Below are 17,705 nucleotides of genomic sequence, written 5' to 3'. Positions count from 1 at the left end.
GAATAACATTCAGACACTCACTATGTGAGATAATATTCTGTATATTCCAGAAGAGTCCATTCAGAATGTGCTTTGGAATACAATTCAGAATAATATTCAGACACTCACTATGTGAGATAATATTCTGTATATTCTAGAAGTAACAAGTCATTGACAATGACATAGTCCCCACTTGAAATAGGAGTATTAGTCTTGATGGGGCAGGGAAATGAGGTCATTAAGAAGTATCACTGGAGTGTATATGTTCAGATCATGGACACATAGGTCTATGTCATTGTTCCCATTTTGAAACAAGAGGCATGTCTAAGTTATGGTTCTAAATCGGGAAAAAAGATCAGACCTCTAGCTGTATTGGCCTGCCAAGAAATACATATGTGCATAATAAATGAGGTACAAGATGTGACATCTTAAGGTCTACTATCCTATCAAAATTGAAGCGTAAAGAACTTGTGGTTACTGAGTTATGCATATATATGCATATTCAAGGTCAAAGGTCATCAAGGTCACGTGACATTTTGAAAAAAAAACCCACTGTATTGCTAATTAATCCATATATGCCAAAATTCAGACCTCTAGCTCTATTGGCTTGCCCACAATTATATATGGGCATAATTAACGAGGTAAAGCATGTGTTGTCATAAGGTCTCCCATCCTACTAAATATAAAGGACATAGCACTTGTGGTTACTTATTTATTGACATAATCGTGTATTTTAGGTAAAAGGTTATCGAGGTCACATGACATTTTGTCAAAAAATTTCTATCCTATAGTCTGTCCCTATATACTAAAAATCATACATTTACCTCTATTGGCTTGCTCAAAATTAGATATGCACATAATTAATGAGGTACAATATGTGACGTCATAAGGTGTCCCATCATACCAAATATGAAGGGTGTAGCACTTGTGGTTCCTGAGTTATGGACAAATATGTATATTTGAGGTCAAAGGTCATTGAGGTCACGTGACATTTTTTCAAAAAAAAATTGTATTGCTAAGTTATCCCTACATACCAAAAATCAGACCTCTAGCTCTATTGGCTCGCTCAAAATTAGATATGTGCATAATTGATGAGGTACAATATGTGGCGTCATAAGGTGTCCCATCATACCAAATATGAAGGGTGTAGCACTTGTGGTTACTGAGTTTTGGACAAATATGTATATTTGAGGTCAAAGGTTACCGAGGTCACGTGACATTTTGTCAAAATAATTGTATTGCTAAGTTATCCCTATATACCAAAAATCAGACCTCTAGCTCTATTGGCTCGCTCAAAATTAGATATGTGCATAATTAATGAGGTACAATATGTGGCGTCATAAGGTGTCCCATCATACCAAATATGAAGGGTGTAGCACTTGTGGTTACTGAGTTATGGACAAATATGTATATTTGAGGTCAAAGGTCACCGAGGTCACGTGACATTTTGTCTAAAAAATTGTATTGCTAAGTTATCCCTATATACCAAAAATCAGACCTCTAGCTCTATTGGCTCGCTCAAAATTAGATATGTGCATAATTAATGAGGTACAATATGTGGCGTCATAAGGTGTCCCATCATACCAAATATGAAGGGTGTAGCACTTGTGGTTACTGAGTTTTGGACAAATATGTATATTTGAGGTCAAAGGTTACCGAGGTCACGTGACATTTTGTCAAAATAATTGTATTGCTAAGTTATCCCTATATACCAAAAATCAGACCTCTAGCTCTATTGGCTCGCTCAAAATTAGATATGTGCATAATTAATGAGGTACAATATGTGGCGTCATAAGGTGTCCCATCATACCAAATATGAAGAGTGTAGCACTTGTGGTTACTGAGTTATGCACAAATATGTATATTTGAGGTCAAAGGTAATTGAGGTCATGTGACATTTTGTCAAAAAAATAGCATTGCTAAGTTATCCGTACATACCAAAAATCAGACCTCTGGCTCTATTGGCTCGCTCAAAATTAGATATGCACATAATTAATGAGGAACAATATGTGGCGTCATAAGGTGTCCCATCATACCAAATATGAAGGGTGTAGCATTAGTGATTACTGAGTTATGGACAAATATGTATATTTGAGGTCAAAGGTCACCAAGGTCACATGACATTTTGTCAAAAAAATTGTATTGCTAAGTTATCCATATATACCAAAAATCAGACCTCTAGCTCTATTGGCTTGCTCAAAATTAGATATGCACATAATTAATGAGGTACAATATGTGGCATCATAGGGTGTCCCATCATACCATATATGAAAGGTTTAGCACTTGTGGTTACCGAGTTATGGACAAATATGTATATTTGAGGTCAAAGGTCACGTGACATTTTGTCAAAGCGTCTGAGATATCTGCGTGAACGGATGGACTCACATGGATGGACTAACGGACTGACATGACCCAATCTATGAGCCCCCTGGACTTTATCTGTGGGGACTAAAAACTGTGTCACTGCATCGTTTTTGCAATATGAATACGATGAGAAACTAAATTTTTATTTTTCTTGGCCTTATACATGGGAGTCTATGGACTGCCTTATACATGGGAGTCTATGGACTGCCTTATACATGGGAGTCTATGGACTGCCTTATACATGGGAGTCTATGGACTTCCTTATACATGGGAGTCTATGGACTGCCTTATACATGGGAGTCTATGGACTGCCTTAAACATGGGAGTCTATGGACTGCCTTATACATGGGAGTCTATGGAGGTGAAAACTAAAAAGTCCTCTAACACGGCCAAATTTGATCGCATTGTGAAACAAATCAACGTGCATCTGTATGAGGTAGAGTACTATCCTTTACCAAGTTTGAACAAAATCGCTCCAGGCGTCTCTGAGATATCTGCGTGAACGAAAAAAGTCATAAAATATGCAAATGAGCAATTAATTAATAAGCCACACCCACCAAATCTAATCAGATCTAAGTCTCATCATGATAATACCAAATACCAAATTGCATGACATTGGACCAAAGGGTTCTTAAGTTATGAGTGGAACAAAATCTGTCTACGGACGGACGGACAGACGGACGGACAGAGGACGGACGGACGGACGGACGGACAGACACACACACAGACATTGTGGTGACATAGGACACCTTTGGTGCTTCGCACCACGGTGTCCAAAAACAATTGAAACCAATCACTCTACAGCTGTGACAAGGCCACACAGTGCAGACTGCACAGCCCTGTAAAATACATCACTCTGAATACCGGTATTTATGCAGTAAGTTGATTGCTTAGCAACCATTGAATTTTGTCCAACACAGTGATCCAGATAGGAGATTGCACTCTAACCTTTGCTTTGTGTTACTCTTCAACAAAACATTAAATTCTCTGAGTCTTATATATATGACTTTCTCAGGATTACATTATTAAAATATTCAAAAATAGTTTCATGTTCTTCAAAACTGTCATTTGACTTGAAGCCTGTATACCACAAAATGATTTGATAGGATTCACATATAAAAATCAAAATAGTGAATATACGGTACTTAGAGCATGATGATTTGACATATACATGTATAGATAGTTATTTATTCTCATATCATCAAAGCAGGAGATATGAAATGTGACAAATTGCTGAGAATTCAATTTTCACAAATTTAATTGGCATAATCACACTCACATACCGTGTGTGTATATTTAACAGTGTTCTTGCGCTCCTCATGTGTAGATTCTAGCTCTTTACCGGTACTAAAATCAAATGATCAATGTACCGGTACAGATACAGAGGATGGCAGGCCTAATGTAAATTTGAAAACATGACATACAGAAGAATATTATTTTGAGAAAATCTTGAAAATCCAAATGAAAATACTGGTACTCTCTGTAGAGTATGAGGCACTGTCTGTGCCTATTGAATGACTGGAAACTCCTGATAGATAATGCTACATTGGACAGGTATGGGCCGTTCTCACTCAGGGTACTGATCTCATTGATGTGAACAGAGACAGCAGGACACTGTATTCCTGACATGTACACACCATACAGCAACAATCAGTTCACAACTACAGCAATTTTCAAGCATAGTACTATTAATTATATCTTTCTATCTTTGTTTCACATACAATACCGTATTTGCGCACTGTAAAGTTACAAAAAGCATATTATTACATGCCTTGTATATCAAATATTGCACGCTCCATAGGATTCAATTAGAATTGTGGATGACATCGCAGGCCGCATAGTCATCGTTCGACTGAAAGTGAACAGAAACTATTTTCAACGTGACAACTTTGGGATTTAAAAAATATTCAAATTACATTATTTACATAGGAAATGCCATTTTGAGAAAATTGATAAACTGCGTAACAAAGATTTAAATATACTAGTGCACCATTCGACGATGAAAATTGTTCAATTTTTAATGGGTCTTCGTTTAACATGCAAATACTAGCATGTGATTGTATTTGCAAATAAACCCAAACATTTGAAGTAAAAAGTATGTAAGAGTGGCAGGTAATAAATAGCCCAAATAAGGGACTATGTACCGTATCCTCAAGGCAGGAGACCATTTGCCTTCCTGATGTCTGGCAAATGGTCACCTCCCCTCAAACACATAGTCCCTTGTTTGGGCTATAATGTATAAAATACGATAACAACTGAAGTGGGTCCAGCATGCAGTATGTGTCTTCCTGAAGTAACCATTTTCCCTATCAACATTTGCTATTAAATGGCATTTGTATGATTGGTATGATATGCACAGATAGTATAGACTTGCAGAAGTATTGATCAACAGTTTCCTATATGCACACTGATTAGTTACTCATTCAAGCAGGTAAACAGAATGATCAGTGTCATAATAGATAGCACTGCCATTGAACTCAAGGATTTGTTGTCAAAAGCAGATTGCAGAAAATTATTTCATTGAGAAAAAGTGAAATATTTGCAACATTGAAATTTCTTCCTAGCGGCATGAATCATATAAGATGAATTCATAAATGTCTTAGATTAAGATCTAATTATAAGTTACCGGTATAAGTCTGGTTTCTCTTGAAACAGATCTGTACCCATTGATTGAACACAATGCTTTGTTCTTAAATATTAGAACCACAAGGAATTCACATGAAAGCTAAAACAAAAGACTAACATTCTATGACAGCATGAAATGTTATTAGTTCGTAAATATGTAGATGCCGGCCGGTAGTACACTAAAACCATCCATTCTTTATTCACTTGTCACTGTACTGTGCATTGCCATGGAAATGAAACAAGTTGATGAAGTTTTAGCAAAGTTTGTTAAATACCTGTTATAACATCATCCATTATCAACTGGTTATTAATTTTCATCAGTAGCTGGAAACTAACGATTTAATCTTTTGATCATCTCTTGAAAGATATACAGATGACACTTTTTGTGGGTACATGCTTTCAATCTGCACAGTGTGACCACAAACACATTCCAGGTCACAAGTTGAAACATTTGACCTCATCTAGAACCTTACAGTACATTGTATACTGATACTTGGTACATACCAATATATATATATATATATATATATATATATATATATATATATATTCACAATGAAGATAAAGTCAACTTTGGATTAAAGTTTATTCAACCAAAATTGGTAAGTTTATGTTGACATTGCATAATATTATTTTCAATTATCAATGTGTCTAACTCATCAGAATTTGTCGATTAAGTCTCTGTGATATCATTCTAAGACAGAAAACGTGCTTCAAAATTTCAGTAGCCATTCTGACAACAGATTTTCAACTAATCAATGGTAACCTGCCAAACAAGATCACTTAACTGCTTAATAAATATTCCTCACAGGTAACAGTACTTGCAGGTATGATAATAAAACTCACACCAATGTTCAAAGTACAGCCCATCAAGAATACAACATTATGACATTTTCAGAAACATGATGTTCAGGATCTATGCTAAATTTATACACTGTAGTATTGTAAACAATGTGTATCATAGCAATGTGCAGTCACAGCTTTGAATTTGCTGTCTGTAGATAGTGAATAATAGGAAGGGGCTGTCAGTCACGCAGGACTAACTGTTGGTCACACAGGGCTAACTGTCAGTCACGCAGGGCTAACTGTCAGTCACGCAGGACTAACTGTTGGTCACACAGGGCTAACTGTCAGTCACGCAGGGCTAACTGTCAGTCACGCAGGACTAACTGTCAGTCATACAGGACTAACTGTCAGTCACGCAGGACTAACTGTCAGTCATACAGGGCTAACTGTCAGTCACACAGGACAAACTGTCAGTCATACAGGGCTAACTGTCAGTCACACAGGGTAACTGTCAGTCACACAGGGCTAACTGTCAGTCACGCAGGGCTAATTATCACTCTCGCAGACATGACCTGCTGTAGTAACATTACAAAGTTTATATTGCTAACTTTCATAATATGTGTGTTTGCATACAGTTTTTCATGGAAACCATTTACAGATATGAAAATATCAATACAGAGCAAAGTAACCTATCATGAGTCAGATTCTGTTGCAATAACAAAGACTGCTGAAACGGTCAGCAGTTACCTATCAGAACATTGACTTGAGATGTCATGCAAGCCATGCCTCATTGAGTCATTCACTGCAACTTGCAAGAATTGCAAGTTTTGTCCTTCCAGTTCTACATTTAAGTTGTACTTCCCGTGGGAATATGCTGCAAATCTCATCATTATTAGTGATGACAATTTCACATTTAGTGTTTATAATCATGGCGTATAAAAGCACTGGTTTACCAAGTCCTGGTTATATCATACCGGTAAATGAAGTTGTAGCAAACATTTCAGAGTAGGTAACCACTGCATGGTTAAACATAGGGTCAAAGTCCCTGAAGCTACTATAGACATGGATACAAAATTAAGTATTTCTGACTGTATGAAATTATCTCACTAAGGTCATCCTAGGGACTTGTAACCAAATATTGAAGCTGTCTGACTAGTGTTTTTGAAAAAAAACAAGCGACTCAACAGTTGACAGAGCTCTGCTGTGTTCTGTACAGAATAACCTTTTGTGACACATGTATTGATGAAGAAGGTCGATATCTTTGATAGCTCATTTCAGGATGGCCTGACCAAAATGGAAAAAAAAATTCTGTAAAATACAGATTTGCATATTTCATCACAATTTAAACAAATCTAGGTTGGGTTATCCCTAGGGACCTGTATACCAAATAACAAAGCTGCCATTCATTCATTCATTCATTCATTCATTCATACATACATACATACATACGTGTACATTAAAACCCTTTTCCTGCCAAGTCGGTGAAAAATCCGCTTGAAATTCGGTGTGTAGCTAGAAGCTGAGCAGCCACGGCCGTTATCCTCCTAAGGCGGTGGAAATCGGGCTACTTTTTGGTACCCCCTTTCCTGCCTAGTCGACGGAACTACGTGTAGCAAACCCTTGCTCACGCTAGGGGTCGTTCGAGGAAGGTTTTGGGCGAGGAACGGCGTTTGCTCTCGAAATGGGTTCACAGGGAGTCCAAGGACAGGGAAAGGTGCAGAAACCTGTCCGCCAGTCCCCCACACCGAGGGGGGCTGGGTTTTTTTTACCGCTTTTTAGCGGACTTGGCAGGATAGCATGGTGACGTTTTCTGGCGGAGTTGGACGTACTTGGCTGCCTGGCACTATAGAGATTGCTGCCGAACTTGACCAACTCGGCAATGCTAATCTAGAAGGCTACCTCTTGCAAACGACTTGGCAGATATGCCGATGGTGCGAGACGAAAGTCACTTATTCAGTTGTGCGTGACTGAAAATGAGAAGTATTTTTGACGGGACGGCTCGACTTGTTCCTCCCATGGAACGGATATGAACGACTCGGAAATACCATTACAAACTGGTGTCCGACGTACTAAGCTGGCTTCAGCTCTGCAAGTTCAAGCCAGGCAACGTCCTTCACTGCCTTGGCCGTGCCATTCAATGGACGTAGCTTTGGATTTTTTATTTATTCCATCGTCCGAAGTATTGGCTCTGGTTTGCAGGCAAACGTATCCTCTTGCCGACGCATTGGTAACTACGTACGCTGTTTGCGTACAGAGAATTCAAAAGGGCACATGAGGTCAATATGCTACATGTACGGGGATACCGTCTGCATTTAGCAGGGACTGTTTTGTTATGCAAACCAGCTAGCAGTACAATATGGCTGCCAGCATGTGGACACGTCGATGGCTAGAACAATGGAAGCATATTGCGTTGCACCCGTGCATCGCAAAAGTGAACTGAAGACTTGGGGGTAGTGACTGGTTATCACTGGTTAGCTGCAGCCCAAGCCATGTCGGTACAAACCCGTACCTGACTGAGGACCACTCGATTAAGTCAGTAATGAACGGTAACACTCGTAAGCCAACTCCCAAATGAGCTGGCAAAACTACGTAAAGCTGTGCTTCAATGGCTCAGCCATGTCGTTAATACAACGGCAAAAACGTAGTTTTTGTGCTACACTGCCAAGTCGTTGGAGGTACGTATTCAATTGACCCTACCCTGGGGAAACAGGACAGCTTTGACGGTGCTGCTGCACCCCTAGCACGACCCTCAGGGTCTCTGACTAACAGACGAGTGAGGTGATGTTTGTGCCTAGCGGACGTGCGTAATACTGAAGGAGTTTATTTCCGAAAAAATAAACATGAAACGGCAATAAAATGACGCACTCCCAGGGGCAAACAAAGCCGGTGACCTCAATTTTTTTCTGCAGTAACCTTGAGCTCCTTCCCCTGTCTACGGGCATGTAGAAATTATCGAAGTCTAACACGTATAAGTACGGCTAAAACAACCCTGAAAATGGGCGATTTCTGCCAAAATGGCTGGCAGGATAACATGCAGGAGAGCCAATCTTTTGCAGGCACATATTATGGGGCGGTTTTCTACTGACTTGGGAGAATAACGGACAAGGGCGCTCGGCAGGAAAAGGGTTAACCAAGCACATTTTAACTCTCAAATTAACATTGCAAGTAAGTTCTGTTGAATAAGTTGAGACTGTACGTACTCAGAGAAAGCACACTGAAGAGACAAATGTTTGAAACTTAAGAAGTTCAAGGTCATCAAAAGCATTATAAGGAATCATGTAACACTTTCATTGCACTGTTTACACAGATTGCATAATTGCTATAAATAGCACATGAGGAATCTTACAGCCCAGCTTTACCATAAAAACCCTATCACTTTGACCACTCTTTTAATTTACCACTATTTTTTTTCTCAAAAAGTAATTTTATTTTATCCTTACCAAGTCAACCATAAAATTTATGGAACTTAGAACTTTCTCTATCTCTATTTATTTGACCACCCTATCATGACAAACTATTATGAGCGATTTCTTTTGAATAACATACAGGGCACAATAAATGACAGTTCAGAATATGTCAAAGTTGGGATTCAGGAAAGTTGTCTTTACATGTCATTTCACTATGAACTGTCAAAAAAAGTTGAACTTTCTGATAATTATACACTAAATTATTTTGGCTTTGATGATTTCCTAATTAATTCAATTATTTAAAATCATATTAATTATTTTTTCTGGGTGAATTGATAGGGTTTATACAGTACAAGAATTACATACAATGTAAGTCAAATTTTGATCAAAAATGACCAAAAAAATTCCTTAAAAATACAGATTTGCATATTTCATCACAATTTTAACAAATCTAAGTTGGGTTGTCCCGAGGGACCTGTATACCAAATAACACAGCTGTCTGACCAGCGGTTATGAAGAAGAAGATTTTTTACCAAAAACACCTTTTTTGGCATTAATTTGCCTATTTTCAACAATATCAAAAAATTAAAAAAAATAGTTTCTCAAAATCATATTTTTCATCTACACAACAAATATCAAATCAGTAAGTACTGCGGTTCTCAAGATATTTGAGTGGGCGGACGCCTCACAAACGGACATACATACATACATACATACAGACTGACGACGGACGCCGGACGGATACCCATCCCAATAGCTTCTATAGACTATAGTCTATAGTAGCTAAAAATATGTGGCCTGTGACCTGATATATCACACCTAGCATGTGGAACCTTCTGATATTTCATACCTTGCCTGTGACCTGATATTTCATATCTTGCCTGTGACCTGATATTTCATATCTTGCCTGTGACCTGACATTTCATATCTTGCCTGTGACCTGATATTTTATATTACCTTGCCTGTGACCTGATATTTCATACCTTGCCTGTGACCTGATATTTCATATCTTGCCTGTGACCTGATATTTCATATTACCTTGCCTGTGACCTGATATTTCATACCTTGCCTGTGACCTGATATTTCATATCTTGCCTGTGACCTGATATTTCATACCTTGCCTGTGACCTGATATTTCATATCTTGCCTGTGACCTGATATTTCATACCTTGCCTGTGAACTGATATTTCATATCTTGCCTGTGACCTGATATTTCACACCTTGCTTATTAGCAATTGATATTTCACACCTTGCCCGGGACTTTCAGATATTTCATATCTTGCAATGATTGATTGCATCACTGAATCCAAATGTAGCAGTACATCAACCGGCATTGAGTGATTAACCTGATGCAAAGAGTCACATGTTCACATATTGATTAATTTATCACTTTATATGCATGGGTACTATATATTATTGCCTGAATACATGGGTTCATGTGCCCAAGAGCAGGTGACAATTTGCCCAACACCAGGAGGGCAAACTGTCTCCTGCTGCGAGGGCACATAAACCCATGTATTCAGGTAATATTTTTTATTACATGCCTCTTCACAGTTAATGCTATGACATTTAGTTACATGCAGGGCATTTTCAAACAATTTTGCCATTTTCGACCACGCATCAAACAGATTTTAAGTAAAGTCAAAATAGCAGTGCGCATATGGTTATTTTACGTCTAGCATTAAGCATCTACTTTTGACGTCGAAAACATTGAAGGCCTTCACTAGACCGGGTAACCATGGAAACCGGTCAGTACACCATTCACCGGCCCGCTAACTCCCCGGATGTTCCTATTCAAATCAATGCATCGATTTGCATTCACATCGAGGCATGTAATAAATGACATACGGTACCTGTAGGCATGACACTTGTCAATATCATTGTCTATAAGTTTATTTAACTCTACACTTGCAACTTGAAAAATGTCATCCTCAATTATTTCATGAATGAAACGTTATTCCTTTTGAAAAATATCTTTTTACAAAAAGGGTAAATCTCAGCTTTCTGACTTCCAATGTCAGACAATGCCCTTTACGGTATGTTAACTTTAAGGACTTAACCGCTTATTATCAAAGCTGAACATATGTGCAGTATTTAAACATGAGCATTTTAAGCTTACAGTCATGTTAACCTTGGTCTTGATGCAAATCTGTGGACTGCTAGTTATTTCCAAAGAATTTTAGTCAATACAGGATGGCATGCAGTAAGACAACAACACAAAACAGCCTGAGCAAAGAGAAAAGGTGAATTTACGGGACATATTTTACTAATGATGTTGGCATTTTTATGATCATGCATTCACACTGAAATTTAAGATTTAAATAGATGTATCGGTAAAGACAAGAAAACCAGTACAACATTATTTCTATGTGTTCCTTAGGCTAGATTGAGAGATTACTGATTTATAAGTAATACTAAAACTATTTCACATTTAATTCTGAGCTTCTGTTGTATTTGTTTAAATATATTTTCTATGTGAGTTATGAAAACCCTGATATAAAGCTAATGATAGACTGGTATCTCTCTACCGACTGTGATATTGAAAACCAAGGTGTTCAGCTGAGAATGACAAGGACTAGTATTGGCTGACTGATCAAAATTTACTTCATATTTTTTTCCTCTTTTGTACAACTACAACAACAACAATAAATTTCTATTAAACACTGTATATTTTTTAATCCTGTTTGATGAAAACAAGTATGCTAATCAAGCCACTGATCCATATACCTGTATGTGAAGTGTTAGGAATGTGACCATGATATCAGTATATTTCCCACAATACTCTGTTTAACCCCTTCATACCATACAACTTTACAATTTTGATTGAATGAAACATGACTAAAATTTGAAAAAAAACAAACAAACAAATTCATCATAGCTGTTGACAAAAAGAAATAACTGTTTTGGCTAAAAAAAGTAAAGTACTGTTTAATTCCTGATTTTCCAATATTCACCAGTAAACTGTTTTGTCAGGATGTGTCAGGGACATTACATGTAGAACTCAGCACATCATAAAGCATCTGATCTTTTCCTGGCTATCCCATAATGCATTGTTTTGGTTGTTTAAACTGCATACACACTTGAAACAAAGCATGTTTTTTGTTTTAATATATATTGTATCACTTTGACCAGTGATACAGTTCATGGTGATACAGTTCATGATGCAAAAAAGTTTGATGCCTCAATTGCGTTGCAATTGGCAATTAATTTATCAACCTTGGTAACATCAGCCAGGGTAACATCAGCTACAATAAATTACTAACCTGGCAACAAAAACACAATTGAATAGTGAGGGGCAGTGGATAATTAAAACATGCAAAAGGTAAACACAACTAATTGCATTTGGCCTCAACTGCCTCCCCCCCTCCTCCATCCCTAAATGAAAGTTTGCAAGTGCAAAAATCCAACCAAACCTCATTCTGTATCAGCATACAGTACCTACAATCAGTAATCACGTTGCTATTAATTGCAACAAAGTGTTTCAATGCACAGGAATCTATGCAATCATACCTGCAACTCTCCCCTTTTATGAGTCTCCACCAACTCTCCCATTTTCTGACACAGTTTGCGCCAACTCTCCCCTTTTCTGACACAGTCTCTGCCAACTCTCCCCTTTTATGACACAGTCTCCGCCAACTCTCCCCTTTTATGACACAGTCTCCGCCAACTCTCCCCTTTTCTGACACAGTCTCCGCCAACTCTCCCCTTTTCTGACACAGTCTCCGCCAACTCTCCCCTTTATGACAGTCTCTGCCAACTCTCCCCTTTTCTGACACAGTCTCCGCCAACTCTCCCCTTTTCTGACACAGTCTCCGCCAACTCTCCCCTTTTCTGACACAGTCTCCGCCAACTCTCCCCTTTTCTGACACAGTCTCCGCCAAGTCAATAATGATGCAACCAATAGAATGAAATGAATTGAAATAGTGTATCCAAATTGGATTACGTTATTTTACATGTTCACTGTTCAACCACGTACATCAAAAGTACATGTATACTGGTATAGGGCAATACTGCACTGGCCCGGTGCACGCCAAACAATATCGATATTTTGTGATACATAAAAAAAGTCTAGCAAGATTGCGATATGTAAAAGTGTAGTGCAATTTTTGTGCACAGTAATCAAAATACAGCCAAACCCCTCCCTACATAAATGCAGAAATTGGGTTTACCATGTACATGTATGACTACCCTATGATGGATTGGCAATATGCACAGCAAAGCATTATATGGATATCAGCACCGCACTGTGCATATCAAAGAACTGCACATTAATTAACTGCAATAATTGTAGCCTTCATTGGCCGTGGGGCTTGGGTTTCTGTCGTGCAGCTCGCATCTTACCTTGGTTGGGGCATAGCGCGAGCTGTACGACAGAAGCCCAAGCCCCACTACCAACCAAGGCTACAAAAACGTTGATCGCGATTTCGGGTTTGTTACTAAATATAGCTGCACGCGCGCGACTTTCTGACAAATAAGCTGAAATTCAGACAAATTTTGTCGTTGTATGCGCGGCTGTTGTTGCAGCTTGTAGTCTCAGTCATCAATTCATACGAATAAGTGTGACGCTAAATAGCCTTTCTAACACTCGCAGGTTTTATTTTCGTCGTTTATGCGGAAAATGCGGACAAATGTTTATTTATGCATAACCCCGGTATTAATGAGAGAGAACAGTGACGTCATTTGTGAACAGCGCTATTATTGCAGCTACACATTAATGCACATCACAATTCTACATAGATTATGGGTGCCTAGCATTGGATTGTGGGTTGGATTATGAGAGTATTTGATGACAGCACTGTGTTTAAGGTCGCTGGGAAGGTGCCCAGGGCCGCAGCATATTTTATTGGGTTTCTCTAATCTGCTAGTGCTTCATATTCTATACCTTATAATTTTAATCGCTCTTAATTTTTCTCACTGGTTTTATCCTACTAAATGTTTAACCTTGAATGGCAAAGCTTATTTAATAAAATAAGTAGTTGCGCTCAAATCACTATGTTTGTATTAGGTTCCTAATGATAAATGTTGCTTCGACAAACGGTTGGAAGATCGTTTAGGAGATAGTATGGATGGTTTACAGGAATGCTAAGTAACCATTGAAATATTATATGAAAAAATATACACAGTGAAAAAAAACATCGATGCCTGGTAACTGGAGCAGGCACGTTGGCCTAGTTGAGGTACATACACGAGACTGTTCCCCCAACAACAATACGGGCAGTGAAAGTCGACACTGCACTGTGTGTGAACTATTGTGAACTATTGTTCATAAAACGGCTACTTTATGTACGCGAATTAAGTTAGGTCAACAGCAGAACACGTCAAGGAGTGGCAGGGCTCGTTTTCGCAGCAACAGTTTCAGGAACTCACAAATCACATGTCCACATATCTTCACGCGAGTTCATCACAGGGAAAAAAGTCCATGTTTATGGCGGACAACGTGGCAATAATTAAAGTTATAAGGCACGGTCCTTCAGGCTTCATGAGGCCATCCCAACGAGGAGTTGGTGAAATACTAGCCCTGCGTACGATACTGTGTGTTCCGCTACAGCTAATAGCCCCGGCTATTAGCTGTAGCGGAACACACAGCATCGTACGCAGGGCTAGTGAAATACTAGCCTACAACCGGGCCTGGTCCCGTTGCCACGATCCGTAGCACAGCCGCTTGGTACACGGCGGAAGGTCCCTGTAATTACCCCGTATACCGTGTGCCGAACACAGGCGTGCTGTTTCTGGGTAGTTTCTATAAGTGTAGTTTATTCTACGTTTCGACGTTCTCTTCCGTAGGCTACGGAAGAGAACGTCGAAACGTAGAATAAACTACACTTATAGAAACTACCCAGAAAACAGCACGCCTGTGGTACCGAACCACCGACGACTGTAAATTGTAATCCGTATTCATACGTACGTACACTTTACGGTACAGGCACCACTCATAAAAACGACACAACGAAGGGAAATACGACTGAGCCAGTACAGATCGCTGCAACCGGACCCCGAACACGTTTGCGATTGAATGTATGAATACAAAGGCCTTTACGATGCAGGGAGATGGGAGGCGAGGGCGAAAAGTAAGATATCTACAAAGATTTAATTCATTACAGCAAAACTCTGGTGTCTACTGTTGGGCTTCAAACATGATGAGTTCGCTCCGAATCGGAGTAGCAGTTTCAGATTATAAAATACAAATTTTAGAAATGATGTCCTGATGTGGTCGACATACTCACCCTTCGCAGTGTCCGTACACTCGTCAAGTCATGCCCGCTATCAAAAAACCAAGATTTTGAGTTCTAGACAGCTATTTGAGGGGGGTAATATGCCCTGTCTCGAGTAACCGTTTCTATTCCATCACTGCGACCAGCCTATTTTCGTCAGCTGATACCAAAGACCGCACGATACAAACATTCTCCGCGTGTGACTATAGAGGGCGTCAGCTGGTTCGAAGATGATGAAGGAGAAGAATTTTAATGCATTCACAGTTATGTAGATTGTTTTATTTGTGACTATGTGGAAATAAATTTATCTTTTTCAAAAAAAAAAAAAAAGAAAAAAAAAAGGGAGAAGAATGCAGGTTAAACAGCGATTTCCTTTTTCAAGTCCTTGACAAATTCAACTTTGGCACTGACTTTATCAAGTGGATAAAAATTCTTTATAATAATACTACATGCTAAATTAAGTGTAATGGCTTTCTTTCTCGCAGTATTCAACTTCATAAGGGTGTGAGACAGAGGTGCCCATTATCACCGTTACTGTATATTATGGCAGCAGAAATGGTGGCTGAAAATATTCGTAAAGATGACAGCATATCAGGATTCATACTACCAGACAAACAAGAGGAAAAAATTAAGAGTTTTGCAGATGATACGACTCTTTACTTGAGAAATTTGAAAAGCATTACTCAGTCGTTGAAAATGTTCAACAAATATGAAAAAGCAACAGGTGCAAAGCTGAACAAAAAGAAATCCAAAGGTTTATGGGCTGGGAGTTTTAAAAACCGCACTGATTCAGTGGAAGGGATAGATTTTTCAAACAAGGTTTTACAGATCTTGGGAGTTGGGTTTGGAAACAGTAACACATCTAGAGAAAACTGGAAAACAGTGATGGAAAAATTTACGAATTGCCTTAAGATTTGGAATACTAGAAATCTGTCGATTAAAGGCAGGGCAATAGTAGTAAATAATATGCTGGCTGCATCAAAATTATGGTACCTGGCATCATTTGATCACGTACCTAAGGAAATTATTAATGAAGCAAACAGTAAATTATGGAATTTTATTTGGAGAGGCAAACGAGAAGTTATAAAAGGGGCATTTTCATTCAAAGATATGATGACTGTGGCAAAAAAGTTGTCGACATTGAAGAAAAAATTAATGCACTCCAATTAAAGTGGCTTATGAAATTATTTGAGAAAAATCCAGATAAAGGGACCCCTAAATGGGCCAGCTTATCAAAATATTTCATAGCGAATTATGACAATAAACTGAATAGTGATTATCACTACCTCCATCTCAATTTCAAAGTCAACAACAAACGAACCCCGATGGTGTATGGGGATATGTTAAATACCTGGAAAGCGCTTAGACTTAGGCCTAAAAAAAAAAATGTGTGTTTCCGGTAACCCGACCTACCCTAGTTCAAACCCCCCGACCCTAAACTTTTTTTGGACGTTGAAAACAAATCCCGCGAGATTGGCTGGGAAAAGTTTTAAATCATGCGTGTTTCATGACGTCATTAAACAACGATAGCGACTGCTTGTGCAAGCGTGTTTTCCGTAACATGTGAGAAATGCGATCACGTTCAAGAAAAAATGTAAAAAGTGTGAGAGGCTCCCCACCTAACTATCCAAAATGTTTTTGTGTCGAGTTTGTGTTTAATTCGTTTCAAAAATGTGTTCCTATATTCTTATCAGATTTTTTGTGTTAATGAAAATGTTTGTTTCACCTCGGATATTTGTAGGGAAGTTTGGATTAGGCCCCTAGTGTGTACGGTAATGTTTGTTTGTGTGGGGAAAGCTTATGGCGATTGTAAAAAGTGTGAAAGAGGCTCCCCACCTAACTATCCAAAATGTTTTTGTGTCGAGTTTGTGTTTGATTCGTTTCAAAAATGTGTTCCTACATTTTTATCCGATTTTTGTGTTAATGAAAATGTTTGTTTCGCCTCGGATATTTGTAGGGAAGTTTGGATTAGTGTGTACGGTAATGTTTTGTTTGTGTGGGGAAAGCTTATGGCGAGACGCAGCCGGACCTATGGTGTTACAAAGTTGATGAGTGGCCCTTTGACGCTTGCGTTTCGAAACCCGAGTGTGGTTTCTCATCAGTCGCAATGTAGATTCTTTCGTTAGTTTGTGTTTGTTTTTAATGAATTTTAGTGGTCTTGCTCTTCGAATAGCGAGGCAAGAATATCAATGTTTGGGTCTCATTGTGAGTCCGTTTGGTGGTCTGGTTTGTTTGTTTTTGTTTCTTTACTTCTGTAAATTTTGTTTGACTAGTGTGTCTTTTAGGTTTTGTTTCTCTTGTAAGCAATGATTGGTGATTCTGGGAATAGATT

General features: G+C 38.6%; 1 protein-coding gene across 3 annotated transcripts in view; it reads right to left on the bottom strand.

Annotated features, from left to right (window-relative positions):
- Nucleotides 1-15,531, bottom strand: part of LOC139119828 (F-box only protein 41-like) — a 45,445-nt gene extending 29,914 nt beyond the window's left edge. For 2 of the 3 annotated variants that reach the window (XR_011549000.1, XM_070683740.1), the window contains exon 1: nucleotides 15,386-15,528. The gene's annotated coding sequence lies outside the window, so the exon portion shown is untranslated. Of the gene's footprint in view, nucleotides 1-15,385 lie in introns of all 3 variants that reach the window. The other variant, XM_070683741.1, reaches the window with a different exon arrangement.
- Nucleotides 15,532-17,705: the final 2,174 nt, after the last annotated feature.

Source organism: Ptychodera flava, chromosome 20 (assembly GCF_041260155.1).
Source record: "Ptychodera flava strain L36383 chromosome 20, AS_Pfla_20210202, whole genome shotgun sequence".
Classification (NCBI taxonomy): domain Eukaryota; kingdom Metazoa; phylum Hemichordata; class Enteropneusta; family Ptychoderidae; genus Ptychodera; species Ptychodera flava.
This window is presented reverse-complemented; position numbering and strand designations above follow the sequence as displayed.